We start from the raw sequence: 19,305 nt of genomic DNA on the forward strand, positions 1-19,305 counted from the left end.
AAAAGGCACCTAAAAAGGACTCTGACCATGAGAAACAAGATTCTCTGGTCTGATGAAGCCAAGATTGAACTCTTTGGCCTGAATGCCAAGCGTCATGTCTGGAGGAAACCTGGCACCATCCCTACGGTGAAGCATGGTGGTGGCAGCCTCATGCTGTGGGGATGTTTTCAGTGCCAGGGACTGGGAGACTAGTCAAGATCGAAGGAAAGATGAACGGCGCAAAGTACAGAGAGATCGTGGCGGAGATCTTTGTAGGCTATACTCGGCCTTGTCTCAGGATGGTAAGTTGGTGGTTGAAGATATCCCTCTAGTGGTGTGGGGGCTGTGCTTTGGCAAAGTGGGTGGGGTTATATCCTTCCTGTTTGGCCCTGTCCGGGGGTATCATCGGATGGGGCCACAGTGTCTCCTGACCCCTCCTGTCTCAGCCTCCAGTATTTATGCTGCAGTAGTTTGTGTGTCAGGGGGCTAGGGTCAGTTTGTTATATCTGGAGTACTTCTTCTTATCCGGTGTCCTGTGTGAATTTAAGTATGCTCTCTCTAATTCTCTCTTTCTTTCTCTCTCTCGGAGGACCTGAGCCCTAGGACCATGTCTCAGGACTACCTGGCATGATGACTCCTTGCTGTCCCCCTGGCTATGCTGCTGCTCCAGTTTCAACTGTTCTGCCTGCGGCTATGGAACCCTGACCTGTTCACCGGACGTGCTACCTGTCCCAGACCTGCTGTTTTCAACTCTCTAGAGACCGCAGGAGCAGTAGAGATACTCTTAATGATCGGCTATGAAAAGCCAACTGACATTTACTCCTGAGGTGCTGACTTGCTGCACCCTCGACAACTACTGTGATTATTATTATTTGACCATGCTGGTCATTTATGAACATCTTGGCCATGTTCTGTTATAATCTCCACCCGGCACAGCCAGAAGAGGACTGGCCACCCCTCATAGCCTGGTTCCTCTCTAGGTTTCTTCCTAGGTTTTGGCCTTTCTAGGGAGTTTTTCCTAGCCACTGTGCTTCTACACTTGCATTGCTTGCTGTTTTAGGCTGGGTTTCTGTACAGCACTTTGAGATATCAGCTGATGTAAGAAGGGCTATATAAATAAATTTTATTTTATTTGATCATTGATGAAAGCCTGCTCCAGAGCACTCAGGACTTCAGACTGGGGTGAAGGTTCACCTTCCAACAGGACAATGAACCTAAGCACACAGCCAAGACAATGCAGGAGTGGCTTCGAGACAAGTCTCTGAATGTCCTTGAGTGGCCCAGCCAGAGCCCGGACTTGAACTCGATCTAACATCTCTAGAGAGACCTGAAAATAGCTGTGCAGCGACGCTCCCCATCCAACTTGACAGAGCTTGAGAGGCTTTGCAAAGAAGAATGGGGGAAACTCAAGGCTGTAATCGCCGCCGAAGGTGCTTCAACAAAGTACTGAGTAAAGGGTCTGAATACTTATCTAATTTTTTTGCAAAAATGTCTGAACCTGTTTTTGCTTCGTCATGAGGTATTGTGTGTAGATTGCTGGGAAAAAACAACAATTTAATCAATCTTAGGATAAGGCTGTAATGTAACAAAATTAGGAAAAAGTAAAGGGGTATCAATACTGTATGTAGGCTAGAGGCCATTGACTCTTTCCTCTTTACTACATCCCTTACTACTACCTGTGTGATAATTATTAGTATTTTTGGGGGGGTGATTTAAATATTGACTGGGTCTCATCAAGCTGCCCACTCAGGAAAAAACATCAAACTGTAAACAGTGCCTGCAACCTGGATCAGGTTGTCAGTCAACCTACCAGGGTAGTTACAAACAGCACAGGAATTAAATGATCAACATGTATTGATCACATTTTTTACTAACGCTGCAGATATTTGCTTTAAAGCAGTATCCAGATCCATCAGATGTAGTGATATAATATAGTAGCCATATCTAGGAAAACCAAAGTTCCAAAGGCTGGGCCTAATATAGTGTATAAGAGGTCGTACAATAAGTTGTGTAGTGATTCATATGTTGATGATGTAAAGAATATTTGCTGGTTTGTGGTGTCTAATGAGGAGCAACCAGATGCTGCACTTGACGCATTTATGAAACTACTTATTCCAGTTACTAATAAGCACGCACCCATTAAGAAAATGACTGTAAAAACTGTTAAATCCCCTTGGATTGATGAGGAATTAAAAAATTGTAAGGTTGAGAGGGATGAGGCAAACGGTATGGGAATTAAGTCTGACAGCCCAACTGATTTGCAAACATACTGCAAATGAAGAAATCACGTGACTAAACTAAATAAACTACACTATGAAACAAAGATATATTATATAATGAATGATAGTAAAAAGCTTTGGGGAACCTTAAATGAAATTTTGGGGAAAATATCCAACTCCGCTCCTTCATTTATTGAATAAGATGGCTCATTCATCACAAAGCTCACTGATATTGCCAACTACTTTAATGACTTTTTCATTGGCAAGATCAGCAAACTTAGGGATGACATCCCAGCAACAAATGCTGACACTACACATCCAAGTATATCAGACCAAATTATGAAAGACAAGAATTGTACTTTTGAATTCCGTAAAGTCAGTGTGGAAGAGGTGAAAATATTATTGTTTTCTATCAACAATGACAAGCCACCATGGTCTGACAATCTAGATGGAAAATTACTGAGGATAATAGCAGACGATACTGCCACTCGTATTTGCCACATCTTCAATTTAAGCCTACTAGAGAGTGTGTGCCCTCAAGCCTGGAGGGAAGGTAAAGTCATTCCACTACCTAAGAATAGTAAAGTCCCCTTTACTGGCTCAAATAGCCGACGAATCAGCCTGTTACCAACCCTTAGTCAACTTCTGGAAAAAATAGTGTTTGACCAGATACAATGCTATTTTACAGTAAAAGAATTGACAACAGAATTTCAGCGTGCTTATAGGGAAGGACACTCAAGCATAGCACTTACACAAATGACTGATGATTGGCTGAGAGAAATTGATGATAAAATGATGGTGGGGGCTGTCTTGTTAGACTTCAGTGCAGCTTTTAACATTATTGATCATAGTCTGCTGCTGGAAAAACATATGTGTTATGGCTTTACACCCCCTGCTATAATGATATTATAATTATAATGTCTATTACTAAATCTTGTAATAAATAATGTGGAAAATGAGCAAGTTGAGATGACCAAACTGCTTGGAGTAACACTAGATTGTAAACTGCAATGGTCAAAACATATTGAGGCAGTAGTAGCTAAGATGTGGAGAAATCTGTCTATAATAAAGCGATGCTCTGCCTTCTTAACAACACTATCAACAAGGCAGGTCCCACAGGCCCTAGTTTTGTCGCACCTTGACTACTGTTCAGTCGTGTAGTCAGGTGCCACAAAAAAAGGACTTAGGAAAATTGTAATTGGCTCAGAACAGGGCAGCAGAGCTGGCCTTTGGATGTACACAGAGAGCTAATATTAATAATATGCATGTCAATCTCTCCTGGCTGAAAGTGGAGGTATTGACATGTTGAATGCACTGAGCTGTCTGTCTAAACTACTGGCACACAGCTCGGACACCCATTCATACCCCACAAGACATGCCACAAGAGGTCTCTTCACAGTCCCCAAGTCCAGAACAGACTCAAACAAGGTCCAGAATGTCCACTGACTACCCTTCTATATTGCACACCCTTTAGTTTCTCCATTTTCATCTCACCCGTTTTTACATTAATTTTTCAAAATGTAAAATTTCAATAGCTCTTTGGTCATGTGACCTCAAACAAGGCTCAGAATGTCCACTGACTATACCTTCATATCGCACACTCTGACTTTCATATCATGCTATTAGACTTAAATATGTAAGCTTTCCAGACCTTCATTTCACATGGGTGTTAAAAAAAATTGGAACAAATGTTCCAGCCTTGCAATAACTATCTTTCACATGGACACTGAAAAGATCCGCAAATGGCTGTATGTGGAATGGATCAAGGACAGGAGAGGTGTTCAAACAGAGGTGCACTTCTTATGGCTGCAATCCCGGTAACGGGATGATATGACAACAGCCAGTGAAAGTGCAGGGCGCCAAATTCAAAACAACAGAAATCTCATAATTAAAATTCCTCAGACAGACATGTGTCTTATACCATTTTAAAGGTAATCTTGTTGTTAATCACACCAAAGTGTCCGATTTCAAATATGCTTTTCTGCGAAAGCACTACAAACGATTATGTTAGGTCACACCAAACCACAATAAGCACAGCCATTTTTCCAGCGAAAGATAGCAGTCACAAAAAGCACAAATAAAGATAAAATGAATCACTAACCTTTGATGATCTTCATCTGATGACACTCATAGGACTTCATGTTACACAATACATGTATGTTTTGTTTGATAAAGTTCATATTTATATAAAAAAATCGGAGTTTACATTGGCGCGTTACATTCACTAGTTCCAAAAACATCCAGTGATAGTGCATAGCCACATCGTTTCAACAGAAATACTCATCATAAATGTAGATGATAATACAAGTTATACACATGGAATTATAGATATACCTCTCCTTAATACAACCGCTCTGTCAGATTTCAAAAAAACTTTACGGAAAAAGCAAACCATGCAATAATCTGAGACGGAGCTCAGAACAATTGTCAAATTAGCCGCCATGTTGGAGTCAACAGAAACCAGAAATTACATGATAAATATTCCCTTACCTTTGATGATCTTCATCAGAATGCACTCCCAGGAATCCCAGGTCCACAATAAATGCTTGATTTGTTCGATAATGTCCGTTATTTATGTCCAATTAGCTACTTTGGTTAGTGCGTTTGGTAAACAATTCCAAAGTCACAAAGCGCGTTCACTAAAACGTGACGAAATGTCCAAATGTTCCGTAACAGTCAGCAGAAACATGTCAAACGATGTATTGAATCAATCTTTAGAATGTTGTTAAAATATATCTTGAATAACGTTCCAACCGGAGAATTACATTGACTTCAGATGAGCGATGGAACGGAGCTGCCTCTCATGTGAGCGCGCGTGGTCAAAGAATGTTCACCTCATGGCAGTGGTGACTCATTCCTGTCTCCTTCGGCCCCCCTTCCCAGTATAGTCATCAGACAAAGTTCTACAGACTGTTGACATCTAGTGGAAGCCGTAGGAAGTGAATACTCATTCATATCTCGCTGTGATTTCAATGGGATCTTGATTGAAACTCGACCATCCTCAGAATTTCCACTTCCTGTTTGGATTTTTTCTCAGGTTTGTGCCTGCCATATGAGTTCTGTTCTCACAGACATAATTCAAACAGTTTTAGAAACTTCAGAGTGTTTTCTATCCAATACCAATAATAATATGCATATATTAGTAACTGGGACTGAGGAGCAGGCCGTTTACTTTGGGCACCTTTTCATCCAAGCTACTCAATACTGCCCCTGCAGCCATAAGAAGTTAAAGGAAGGCACACAGGTCAGCCTCATGAAAAACACTGTTTCATATGCTCTTTTTAATCACAGTAATAGGCAGTGATTTGTCAGTCAGAGTGAACTTGATAAGGTGAAAGAATCCTTTTCATAGCATCACTTTCATTTACTGTACATTAAGACAAATCCTTCTACGTTGAGTATTAGAACGCAGTTTACATAACCTGATAATGACTAGATATTTGAGTGCATTCACAACAAGCCACCTGCAGACAACTTACAAAACTGCAATACTGCATTTGAGGGTTAATTTTTCAGATGAAAATAGTTTTTTGATGCATGGCCTACTATTTCTAACTGGAAAAATACATTCCTACGTCTTTTGTAAGTAAAATCCTTTTTCCAAAATTGATTTAGGTACATTTTTGTGAAGAGGTATGAGGGCTGTGATATGGGTCATTTAATAGTAAAATCATTTAAGGGATCAATACATTTCTATATTGCTTCCCCAGTATCTGCATGAACCATCAGGCCAAGTGTTTTTGGTTGACCCTGCTGGACAGAAAGAGGAGGAGGAATCGGAACACACTGCATTCAAATTCAGGTCTTAGTTATTCCATTGTACTGGATCTAATACATATTAGCATTTTACCTACATTCATAAGTGTAATAATTTTTTATGACATACTGTGAAAAACTCTTGGCTGCTGGCTCTGTCACTTTCAGACACGCGCAGAGCAGACTGAGAGGGGAAGGGTAGCTCTTGACTTGAACCACAGGGGTTCTCTGTAAAGAGAGAGTAATCCCAAAGGCACAGACACACCCCTTGACTTTCAGTTGGCACCGTTGACCTGTATGTATTCTCTCCTGATTGGCTCTGTGGTGCACAGAGGTATGAGGAGAGACATCCTCCTTTGTATTTATGGGAACAAATATTTCCTAACACTTTGGATCCTATTCTTGGACAGTTAGAAGACACAATGCATCAATGCAACAAAAAAAATAATACTAATTACTGTTCATGAGTAACCTCAACCTAGTAGGTCTGTGGGTGTTTGGGCCAATAAAGTGCCAACTCAATTCTACCAGTGACGAGACTCTCATGCCCCTATGAACGGGGACACAGGGCAATAGTTTTTCATCTAAACCAGCCCTTTTTTACTGGAGTATACTAACCAGCTCTTTTCTTGACACATAGTAGCAGTTTACAGAATAAGAAGTCAAGAAGATCAAAAAGTAGATTGTTGTAAGGGTGTATTATGTCCTGTGCTGGCCCCATTGTCATATCCATTCTGGATTCTGAGTGGTAAAATCATAGCTGAAAAATGCCTCTATGTATGTGTATACATTTTCCGCCAAGACAGAACTGCCAAAGGGGGTGGAGTTGCAATCTACTGCAGAGTTCTGCCATGCTATCCAGGTCGGTGCCCAAACAGTTCGAGCTTCGACTTTTAAAAATCCACCTTTCCAGAAATAAGTCTCTCACTGATGCCGCTTGTTACAGACCCCACTCAGCCCCCTGGACACCATATGTGAATTGATTGCCCCTCATTTATCTTCAGAATTTGTACTGTTAGGAGACCTAAACTGGGATATGCTTAACACCCCGGCCGTCCTACAATCTCAGCTAGATGCCCTCAATCTCACCCAAATTATCATGGAACCTACCAGGTACAACCCCAAATCTGTAAACTCGGGTACCCTCATAGACATCATCCTGACCAACCTGCCCTCTAAATACACCTCTGCTGTCTTCAACCAGGATCTCAGCGATCACTGCCTCATTCCCTGCGTCCGTAATGGGTCAGCGGTCAAACGACCACCCCTCATCACAGTCAAACGCTCCCTAAAACACTTCAGCGAGCAGGCCTTTCTAATTGACCTGGCCCGGGTATCCTGGAAAGATACTGACCTCATTCCGTCAGTTGAGGATGCCTGGTTATTCTTTAAAAGTGCTTTCCTCACCATCTTAAATAAGCATGCCCCATTCAAACAAATTAGAACCAGTAACAGATATAGCCCTTGGTTCACTCCAGACCTGACTGCCCTTGACCAGCACAAAAACATCCTGTGGCGTACTGCATTAGCATCGAATAGCCCCCGCGATATGCAACTTTTCAGGGAAGTTAGGAACTTATCGGCAGACTCAACAGCTTTGGTTTCTCAAATGACTGCCTCGCCTGGTTCACCAACTACTTCTCAGATAGAGTTCAGTGTGTCAAATCGGAGGGCCTGTTGTCCGGACCTCTGGCAGTCTATGGGGGTGCCACAGGGTTCAATTCTCGGGTCGACTCTTTTCTCTGTATACATCAATGATGTCTGCGTAGAAGTGGATCAGAGAATCACCAGACGCAAGAGAGACAACACCATTCGCAATACTTCTGGCCCTTCTTTGGACACTGTGTTAACTAACCATACAACTCTCCAACTGTGGCCTCCACCTGCTCTTAAATGCAAGTAAAACTAAATGCATGCTCTTCAACTGATCGCTGCCCGCACCTGCCCGCCCGCCTAGCATCACTACTCTGGACGGTTCTGACTTAGAATATGTGGACAACTACAAATACCTAGGTGTCTGGCTAGACTGTAAACTCTCCTTCCAGACTCATATTAAGCATCTCCAATCCAAAATTAAATCTAGAATTGGCTTCCTATTTCGCAACAAAGCATCCTTCACTCATGCTGCCAAACATACCCTCGTAAAACTGACTATCCTACCGATCCCTGACTTCGGCAATGTCATTTACAAAATAGCCTCCAACACTCTACTCAGCAAATTGGATGCGGTCTATCACAGTGCCATTCGTTTCGTAACCAAAGCCCCATATACTACCCACCACTGCGACCTGTATGCTCTCGTTGGCTGGCCCTCGCTTCATGTTCGTCGCCAAACCCACTGGCTCCCGGTCATCTGTAAGTCCTTGCTAGGTAAAGCCCTACTTTATCTCAGCTCACTGGTCACCATAGCAGCACCCACCCTTAGCACGCGCTCCAGCAGGTATATTTCACTGGTCACCCCCAAAGCCAATTCCTCATTTGGCCACCTTTCCTTCCAGTTCTCTGCTGCCAATGACTGGAACAAATTGCAAAAATCACTGAAGCTGGAGACTCATATCTCCCTCACTATCTTTAAGCATCAGCTATCAGAGCAGCTTGCAGATCATTGCACCTGTACATAGCCCATCTGTAAATAGCCCATCCAACTACCACATCCCCATATTATTTATTTATTTTATTTTTTGCTCCTTTGCACCCCAGTATCTCTACTTGTACATTCATCATCTGCACACCTATCACTCCAGTGTTTAATCACTAAATTGTAATTACTTCGCCACTACGGCCTGTTTATTACCATACCTCCCTAATCTTACTTCATTTGCACACACTGTATATATACTTTTCTATTGTGTTATTGACTGTACGTTTGTTTATTCCATGTGTAATTCTGTGTTGTTGTTTGTGTCACACTGCTTTGCTTTATCTTGGCCAGGTCGCAGTTGTAAAAGAGAACTAGTTCTCAACTGGCCTACCTGGTTAAATAAAATATATAAGAAATAAATAAATACTGAATGTCCGTTCTACATGTATTGTTGGTACATGGAATATTCCTCAACTGCATAGATCATAAATTGCTATTGCAAATAGAAGTATTATGTTCAACAACTTACATTTTCAGATATTATTTTGACAAACACACTTTGGTGCTTACAATTCATTCTCTATTGTCATAGATTTGGTGGGCACTGTCATCTGTGATCTTTGTGATATGACTTTCTTTAAGCACGTACTGATGAAACTGTCACTTAATATTTTTTTCTTAAAGTCTACAAACGCTCTACATTTATTCACTCTGTGATAGGGTTGGATCCTATATGCTACTTTTATTATTGTCCTGTAAATGGTTCAGTGCCTATAATTTAGGCTGTGTGTAGAATGGGGCATAAAGGAAATTACCTCTACTAAATTACTACTAGATTATAGTGATAAGGAAAACAGCATACAAATTTGTCTTGTGCATTTGCCTATAACTAATCAGAATTCCATTGTTTACATAAAAAAAGAGAATACTTCAAAATGAGGAGATCCTGCCACGGAAAAGACGACTGGGTGGACATAAAGTGGAAAGAGGGTAAATAATTCACACCATGCAGCAGGACACCTTCAGCTGCTGGGTCTTTGTAATGCAGGTTTGATAGTTATATTTTCAATAATGAATGGTTAGCTGTTATGTGACAATTAGGTCAAAAGCTCCATTTTATTTTTTGGTGTAGATGGCCAAGGAAGTTGCACAGAACTTCCCCAACATCCCCTCCCAAATTCATATGGAACCTTCAAAAGCAACTGCGAAAAGAAATGGCTGAGGATATACTAAAAATGTCTGGTATGTAATGACATTTAATTCAAAGTAAATGTAAATTCTTTATTTTCATGTAGTTGTGTGGGACAGCCATATGTTCAGTTCATGCCTATGATTTCAGAGTTCAACAAAGCCAACAACTCAGTGGTGGGCCGTCAGGGCCAGCAAGGCCTTCTCTGCTGGCCTAAACATCATCAGAATATATATATTTTTTAAATATATTTTCCCACAAATATGTATTAAATTATTCCCCAGAGTAAGAATTATACTCTTCATTTCATAGCTTTCCTCTTGGTTGCACTGCTTCCAGCCCCAGGTTGAGATTTGGAGGGCTGGTCTTTATGTTAGATCTTTTATCCAATCATATTCAGCCATCATGTGTTGCCAGGGGTCTAAAATCTGCCCTCAGGCCTTCAGAATCAACAGTGCGGGCGCTTGTAGCTTAAAGTGAATGGAAATGAAAATTTAGTGTCAACCAATCAGCTTTAGAGTTGGCTATTGTACGCTTGCTGGCTGGCTCCAGTGTTACACAGGAGCCAGCTAGCAGGCGTAGTGCGTGCACGTCTTTTGATTGGATTACCAATATTGAGAAGCAGGTCCTATGGGCAGGTCTATGCAGATCCTCAGAACTAGGAAACTGAATTTGATAAACGAATTAATTTGCGTACGACTAAGCTGTTTTTTCAACCCACAATGGCGGAAGGAGGAGAAGATATCGATTTGGTCGAGGATATAATTATAACGCCATTCTCAAGACGAACTTTTCAAGAAAAGTTAGACGTTGTAAGGAGAGGTCGCCCGACGCCGACGCTACAAAGCCTGTCACAGGCGGGAAAAGGGTTCGTTCGCCACTTTCAAAGTTCCAACTACGAGCGCTATCAATGGCTCACAGGCTCCGAGAAGCACTGCAAACTGTACTGCTGGGAATGCCTATTATTTGCAAGTGATCGATTTGGTGTTTGGAGCCACACTGGCTTTGCAAACTTGAGTTGTCTAACCAAGGCAGCAACAAGACACCAAAGTACGGCTGGGCACTTACAAGCAATGGTGCTTTTGAAAACTTTTGGGGACACCAGAGTGGAGCTACAGCTCAACGAACAATCACGCAGGGCAACGGAGCTGCACAATGAAAAGGTATAGAAAAATAGGGAAATATTGAAAAGACTCATTGATTGTGTCATGTTTTTGGGTAAACAGGAACTTTCTTTTAGGGGACACGATGAAAGTGCTGACTCCACAAACAAAGGGAACTACGTGGCGCTTCTTTCTTTCTGAAAGCAACACAGATTTACAATACCACCTGTCCACTAACAAAGTGTTCATTGGGACGTCAGGCAAAATACAAAATGACCTAATTTATGCTATTGCTGAAGTGATGGGAGAAGAGATCAAAATGGAGATTAAAAAAGCTCCCTTTGTTGCTGTTATGGTGGACGAGACAACAGATGTGGGAAATGCAGCACAGCTCTCACTCGTCCTGCGTTATGTGACGGACACGGGAGTCAAGGAGCGATTTATCCGATTTGAAGATGTGACAAGCGGCAAGCGAGCTGATGACATTGCCGCTCTTATTTTCCGTTTCTTGGAGGAAAATGAATGTAGTCTGGATAAAGTTGTGGCACAGTGTTTTGATGGCGCAGCAGTCATGGCATCTGGACTCAATGGGGTGCAGGCTAAAGTTAAGGAGAGGGCACCGATGGCCTTATTCATTCACTGCTATGCCAACACAGTCTCACATTCAATTCGCGCATATATGTACAAAATGTATTTCAGCAGATTTCGTGCGTTTTTGTGCATTTTTGGGGTGTTTTGGGGTGGTTCAATTCGTTTGAAAATACACAAATTTCTGTGCTACTTAATTCGTGCGAAAAGACACAAATTTAACCAGTAGGTGACACACAAGCCGTTGCAACAACCATGTAGACGCGATAATTTGTATTTCATTTTTGTTCTTCTTAATGGCTAATTCAACGTCATGAATATACAGAAATGTTGTCTTTGTTTAACCATGTTTTAAAATGTGTCGTTGTATGCCTATATGTACTGTTTTAGACTTGCTGAACAGAATTTGAGAAAAGACGCACATTTACCTGCGACTTAATTTGTGGGAAATATTGTTTTATTAATGCCAATGCTGTTTTCTGTGCTTGATTTTGCTTAATACTTTGGATACTGGTGCACTTGTAATCAGAACGCCTTTTTGTCATGTAGGCAACCATACACGATTTTCTTCATAACCCATTTCATATTTCGTGGAGCCTAAATTACACCATTTTCTTCATAATGCATGTATTACATGTTAATGTAAAATAATGAATTATGTTGGCTTACACTTATGGCCTTTCCAAGGCCTTTCCATACCTTAAGGGAACATTTTAGCACTCGCCATATGGTTAGTGAGAAACGCCACATTGCAAATGTAAGGTCCCTTACTAGACGTCCTGCAACGTTTCTAAAATTCGCGGACGGCGTCGGGCCGTGCGCGGGGGAGAGATCTTTCAGGAAGTCATCAAACTAAATCTCTCGGACGTTCGGTTTCCGTTTTATAAAAATAACACATTTTGATCATTTTTCCGCAGTCTAGGAAATTCCCACCAGAGGGAAAATAAATAATATTGCAAATGCACAAGCACATTGCAAATGCATGTGGCCTTTTCTCCTAAACGGAAAATATTTCGAAGACGTAATGGACAGTTGGCCCCGAACAAGATGGCGTCGAGGCCTCAACGCTTTTTGAGTTATGGCCATTTTTCTGGGATTAAAGGTCAAAAACGTAAAGTAGGGTGCTAATTTGACCGCTTCACGTCAAAGTACATAAGCATACAGTGTCAGGAAAAAAAGAACCAGCCATTTATCTATCGTAATTTAAGAGAAATCGTACATTGACAAATTGGTCATGTTCACAAAAAGGAGTAAAAAAAATAAAAAATTACAGATCCAGTTGCAGTGTGTTCAGACGAACATTTTTTAAGTGGGTCTCGAAGCTCTGCCACTGCATCGCAGTGGTAGCTGCGCCACCAGAGTCTCTGGGTTCGCGCCCAGGCTCTGCCGCAGCCGGCCGCGACCGGGAGGTCCGTTGGCCTAGCGTCGTCCGGGTTAGGGAGGGTTTGGCCGGTAGGGATATCCTTGTCTCATCGCGCTCCAGCGACTCCTGTGGCGGGCCGGGGGCAGTGCGTGCTAGCCAAGGGGGCCATGTGCACGGTGTTTCCTCCGACACATTGGTGCGGCTGGCTTCCGGGTTGGAGGCGCGCTGTGTTAAGAAGCAGTGCGGCTTGGTTGGGTTGTGCTTCGGAGGACGCGTGGCTTTCGACCTTCGTCTCTCCTGAGCCCATACGGGAGTTGTAGCGATGAGACAAGATAGTAATTACTAGCGATTGGATACCACAAAGAAAAGGGGATAAAAGGATGGAGTGAAAAAGTATGGTGCTTAATAAAGACACACAAAGCCTGCAATGGCATTGCCATTATCTCCAGGCCGTGCCGAGTTCAACGAGATGCCCCGCTTGACCGTAGCTAGCTCGGTCTGAGTGCAGCGACAGGGACAAGAAGAAGGACCCAAATGACCCTTTGACCTCAATTTCATATTTTTTTGCTTTTGGGAGACAGAGAGAGAACCGTTAAGGTTAGAAGCACAATTTGACCTCAGGAACGTTCCTAAGGTCCTCCCGATCTGTGCAAGCCTAACATTGACCGTGTGGCATTAACCCTTAATAGTTAAAAGAAGGTGTTTACATCAAACAGTTTACAATGACATGTCTCCCCATAGGAATACATTGCCTGCTCCCCTAAATTCAACCTGAAGCCTATGTGGGTTAATAATGCCTTATGAACCTGTCTTCGATGACAATCCATCAGGCCACTATGAGGTCTACCTGTGTCGATTCTAAGCTTCCTGGAGCAACCGGAAGTGGTTAAATCACCCTAAACGTGTTTGCCATACCCAACCTGCAGTTTGAGAGAAATAGTGCATTCAACCCTATGTAAATCAGTGAGTTCTTAACGTATAGACTTAAAACTCAGGATTCTGTAAAAGCCCACTCCAATGAGGATATGTGTTTACTTTCAGCTTCCTGTGCCAACCGGAAGTGCCATAATTGGTGTCAAAAGAGCTGTTTCGAAGGGTTAAAAAAGTCAAATCTTTCCAAAACTTAATATATGTGAATAGGCAACCCTCATGAACTGTAAATCAGTCATTCATCCCATCAGATTTCAAGGAAAAATGTACACACCCACACAGAAAGGATGGAGTGACACACTGAGGGGCTTAGAGGCAGACAGTGCCTGCAATAGTTACTTTTGTTTGAACTTTTAAAGAACCGTCAGACCTAGAGTTCTGAAACTTTACAAACCTGTTCTAGAGCTCAGGTCGATTAAGCACGGTGAGTTATGTGGCTCTAGAAGGTTCTCGGACCGATAAAAAGCCTTGGTGCATTTGCGTTGACTTCAATTCATTTTGAGCATTACAAAATGGTGACATTTAGAAAAGTCCCAGAGTTGCAAGACTAGGTGCATTGAAACCGGCTCGGCCCATAGAGACGGACCCCGACATTTCTGTCCGATAGCTCATTCAAGGACCCCGTAGCAAGGCATGGAAAAAAGTGGAATTTCAGCACCAATTAAGGTTTTGCTCGGGCACCGAATGACCTATCGAGCCGAAACTTGGGATTCGAGGTCGCCTCACATAGGGCTAAACATAATGTGAAAACTGGACCCGCAGCTAGAACATAACTACGTATTATTTGTTTTATTATGGTTTAAATGGAAGGCGCTGTGAATTTTGGGCCTGCTCTGAAATCTGTGATAGTTGGCTTCTAAACGAGTTGGAAAAAGTGAGTTTGGAGTCAGATGGTATCAGTTTGGTGTCTGAAAATATCTAATTGGCTGATGGACACTGACTTGCTAGTTGACTTTTGTGCATTTGCAATATGTTTCAACAGTGAAAAACCACCAAAATAGCATTCTGAAATCACCACTAAAAATGACATCACCATAGCCGTGCCGAGTTCAACGAGATGCCCCGCTTGACCGTAGCTTGCTCGGTCTGAGCGCAGCGACAGTGACAAGAAGATGACCCTTGACCTACATTTCAAGTATTTTGCTTTTGGGAGACAGAGAGAGAACTGTTAAGGTTTAGAAGCACAATTTGACCTCAGGAACGTTCCTAAGGTCTCTGTGCAAGCCTAACATTGACCGTGTGGCATTAACCCTTAACAGTTAAAAGGTGTTTACATCAAACAGTTTACAATGACATCTCACCCCATAGGAACACATTGCCTGCACCCCTAAATTCAACCTGAAGCCTATGTGGGTTATGAATGTCTTATGAACCTGTCTTCAATGACAATCCATCAAGCCACTATGAGGTCTACCTGTGTTGATTCTAAGCTTCCTGGAGCAACCGGAAGTGATAAAATCACCCTAAAAGTGTTTTGCCATACCCAACCAGCAGTTTGTGATATATAGTGCATTCAACCCTGTGTAAATCAGTCAGTTCTTAACGTATAGACTTAAAACTCAGGATTCTGTAAAAGCATACCCCGATCAGGATATGTATTTACTTATAGCTTCCTGTGCCAACCGGAAGTGCCTTAAAATGGGGTCATAGGTGCTGTTTCGAAGGTTTAAAAAAGTCAGATCTTTCCAAAACTTTAAATGTGTGAATCGGTCAACCCTCATGAACTGTAAATCAGTAATTTCGCTAAACAGATGTCAAAGAAAAGCTCTCTCACACACACACACACACACACACACACACACACACCAAGGATGGAGTGAAAAAGTATGGTGCTTAAAGACACACAGAGCCTTAAATGCTTTTAGGGGGGATCCAGACTTCCATACCCGCTCTGGGAGCGCTATACTACCGCCCCAAATCAATGGGTGCTGGCCTGAGTGATTTATGGAGGTTTTCAAAAAATATTCTAAGTCCAAACTTTTCATGCACCTGGTATTTTTTTGGGGTTACCAGGCGTCATTTTTCAAAACGGTTGAAATTGCTTTTAGTGGGCATCCAGAGTGTCACATGACCGGATGAGGTAACTATTCTTGTTCTTCTTGTAACTTTCCGGTAGGCTAGAAGCTTTCCGGTGTTTTGCTGCTCGACACAGGTCGACGCAGGTATTGCACTTGATTTATCGTTATCGTAACCGTAGGTGCAGCCAAGTGGAAATACGAAAGCTTTCTAGCTATTTCGCACTGACGGTAATTTGAACACAAGAACGTTTCTAGTGAAAAGGTGCTTACACTCAGAGCCATGTATTTACACTCAGCCACCCTAGCCTTATTACGGGTTAACGTTTTGGTAATTTTGGTTGGCCAACAAAATGTAAGACTACAATGACTGCATACGTTTCCCCAAATGTTATACGAAAAAAAAAGTTTTGTTATTGATGGACAATGGCAAGGCTGCCATTGTATTTTCAGTTACATTCTGTTCAATAAAAATGGTTTACACGTTTATTTTTTAAGAAATACATGGAACTACAACCGAATAAAACACCATTAACCATCATGCATTGCTTACATTCATTCTATCCTGAAAAGTCTGTTCAGAAAAATCTTAAACAGTACATATAGGCATAAAACCACAATGTTTTAATAGGGATTAAATAAAGACAATATATATATATATATAACCTCTTATGGTTAAATGGTTAAAAAAAGACAAAATATCTACATATTCATAACGTAAAATAAATAAATACAGGCGATCACGTCTATGGTTGTTGCAACGGCTTGTGTGTCGCCTACTGGTTAAATTCGTGTCTTTTCGCACAAATTAAGTAGCACAGAAAATCGTGTATTTTCGCACTAATTAAGTAGCACAGAAATTCGTGTATTTTCAAACGAATTGAACCACCCCAAAAATGCACAAAAACGCACGAAATCTGCTGAAATACATTTTGTACATATATGCGCGAATTGAATGTGAGGCTGGGCTGGCTATGCACATCGACTAAATTTAGTACTGACTCAAGGAGCCTCAAAGCTTAAAGAATGCAAGGTCTTCTTTGCCAACCTCAATGGCCTTGCAGCATTTTTCTCACGATCCCCTAAGCGCACGCAACTGCTGGATGACATCTGCAAGCGTCGTCTTCCTAAGGTTGCACCAACGAGGTGGCAATATACATCTAGATTGGTCAATGCAGTCTTTGAAAAGAGAGTTGCTCTAAAGGAGCTGTTTAACCACTTACTGGAACATCATGATGACCATGACGGGGATACTGTGCTTATGGCTGATGGATTTAATGCACGTTTGGATGATTTTGAGTTTTGTTTTTTGCTTGAAACATTCAATGGGATTTTTAATTATTCGGATGTGCTTTTTGGAATTCTACAGAAACAAACTTTGGATGTACAATTCTGCCTGACGAGGGTGAACGAGTTTTGTGACACAATTGAGCGAGAGAGGTGCAGGTTCAGTCAAATCTACGATGACACAGCGCGCATCTCAAGTTCACCCAGCGCACGCAGAGGCCCAGCACAAGGAGACCCTCGCACATACTATCAACAACTCCACAGCAATATTCTGGACAACATTCTTTGCCAGATACGAAACAGGTTTCAAGACCACGAAAAATGAATGTTTCTCTCCCTCCTGGACCCCCGACACTTTCAGACCTACCGGAAAAAATTCCCGCAAACAGCCTTCTCCAGCTTAACAGAGAGTCACGGAACACTGTTCGACCTATCCAAGCTAAAAACAGAACTGACTGTAATGTATGCTATGACTGATTTTGAAGGGAAAAGTCCCTCTGATCTCCTTGATTTCCTTAAGCAGAAAAATCTGAATGAGGACATGGGGCAACTTTACACATTGGCATGTGTGACAGTGACTATCCCTGTGTCCACGGCTTCTGTCGAGCGGTCATTCTCGGCCTTAAAGCGAATCAAAACGTATTCCAGAAATGCTACTGGACAGACTCGGCTTTCAGCATTAGCCTCCATGTCGATAGAAAAGGACTTATTGGTGGAACTAAAACGCACAGATAGACTGTACAACAGAGTCATTGAAGTCTTCTTGAGGAAAGAAAGGAGGAAGGATTTTGTGTTCAAATAAGTCTTTGGTGAGTAGGCATACAATGCATGCACAATGTGTATGTATGTTTCGCATTTTATTTCGTTAATATTAAATAGCCTATATATTAACAAAATAAAATGGCAAATAGCCTATGTTGCAAATGATTTGTTTTCTTTTATTTTCAGTGAATAGTTATGTGTCTTTATCATCACGGTGAAACTGCTTTGGGTGCGACAATGCGCTGTTTAGTGAACACACTGTATTTATTTTTTGGGGGACTTAAAGCTCAAAGTTTGTGGACCAGAAATGGATAGAAGAAGAATATTAATATAACTCTGTTGCACTCGACTATGTTCTTGCCTATTAGTTGAACTGTACTGTATTGTACTCTTCCCCTGCAATTCTCTGAAAAAAATGTCAATTTCAAGGTGACGCAACGCCTGGTTATACTGCGTTTCTGTCTAAATGTATAGTGTCTAGAGCCATGGCATCATAATGATGGTAATAAGAGGTGGATTAATTCGGGTGGGACTGTGTAGGACCTCACTGAAGGCCCAGGCCCCAGGCCCACGCCACGCTACTGCAACAACTGCTTCATGTGTGCCACTGATAAAGAACCTGGATGTGGCCCAAAGACTGACTGGGTTAGTAACTTTATTTAACATGTTTATATCTTTTGACAACAGTGACGGCATGTAAGACAATTTATCATATAACACAATGGATGGCTAATTCGTCATAATGCATTGATATTATTTATAACGTGTTACGTTTTAGATTGAATGTTTTGCATGCCAACGGTGGTTCCATGTGCTGTAACTAGGAATGAAGACAAAAGAGTTCAGAGTAAAGAACACAAACCGGAAGTGCAGTCTTTGTTGTTGAAAATGTATGCTATACCCCATCCACACTGAAGAGGCTCTGACATGTACATCAACCAGGGATAAGAGAAAGTTAACACTGAAATGTTTTGTACTTATTTGAAGTTGTGTCTGTTGACATGTTGGAAAAGATTAAAGGTCTACAATTTCTGTTTAATTTGTCAATATTCAATTTGTATTCATTGATTTACTGGCCACATGTTCAGTATATTGATTGACCAGCAAACCCACTGCAGCCTACCTTACCATCTCACTCTCCATCCCTGCTTTGGACAATTAATAGCATGACTCTCGTACTTTGCCCTTTTTCTTTATGGTTGATATTAATGACGAAAGGAGATATCTGTCCCTCTCCTATTGTACCACTGTTAAATACTGTGGGGAAGAAAAAAAAACTGGGAAAATAAGTACTTAGAACTACCAATTATTATTAGATAAATATTAAAGAAAAGGGTAAACACAACACTGGACTGAACCCCCTAATGGTCAAACTAATACTAATGTACAACAATATTGACGAGACATAACTAGAGGTTATGCAATATTGGTGTATATCCACTGCACACTTCTTAGGCGTGTAATTGACAAACGAGAAGCTATTGAAATGTAAAACTATGAAAAATGTACGTTACACCGCGTGATTTTACAGTA

General features: G+C 41.6%; 1 protein-coding gene across 2 annotated transcripts in view; it reads right to left on the bottom strand.

Moving 5' to 3' along the window:
• The window catches only part of LOC139549344 (galectin-9B-like), a 30,711-nt gene that overhangs the window by 9,762 nt on the left and 1,644 nt on the right, over positions 1-19,305 (bottom strand). The gene's annotated exons all lie outside the window — the stretch shown is intronic.

The sequence above is a fragment of the Salvelinus alpinus genome, chromosome 22 (assembly GCF_045679555.1).
Source record: "Salvelinus alpinus chromosome 22, SLU_Salpinus.1, whole genome shotgun sequence".
Lineage (NCBI taxonomy): Eukaryota > Metazoa > Chordata > Actinopteri > Salmoniformes > Salmonidae > Salvelinus > Salvelinus alpinus.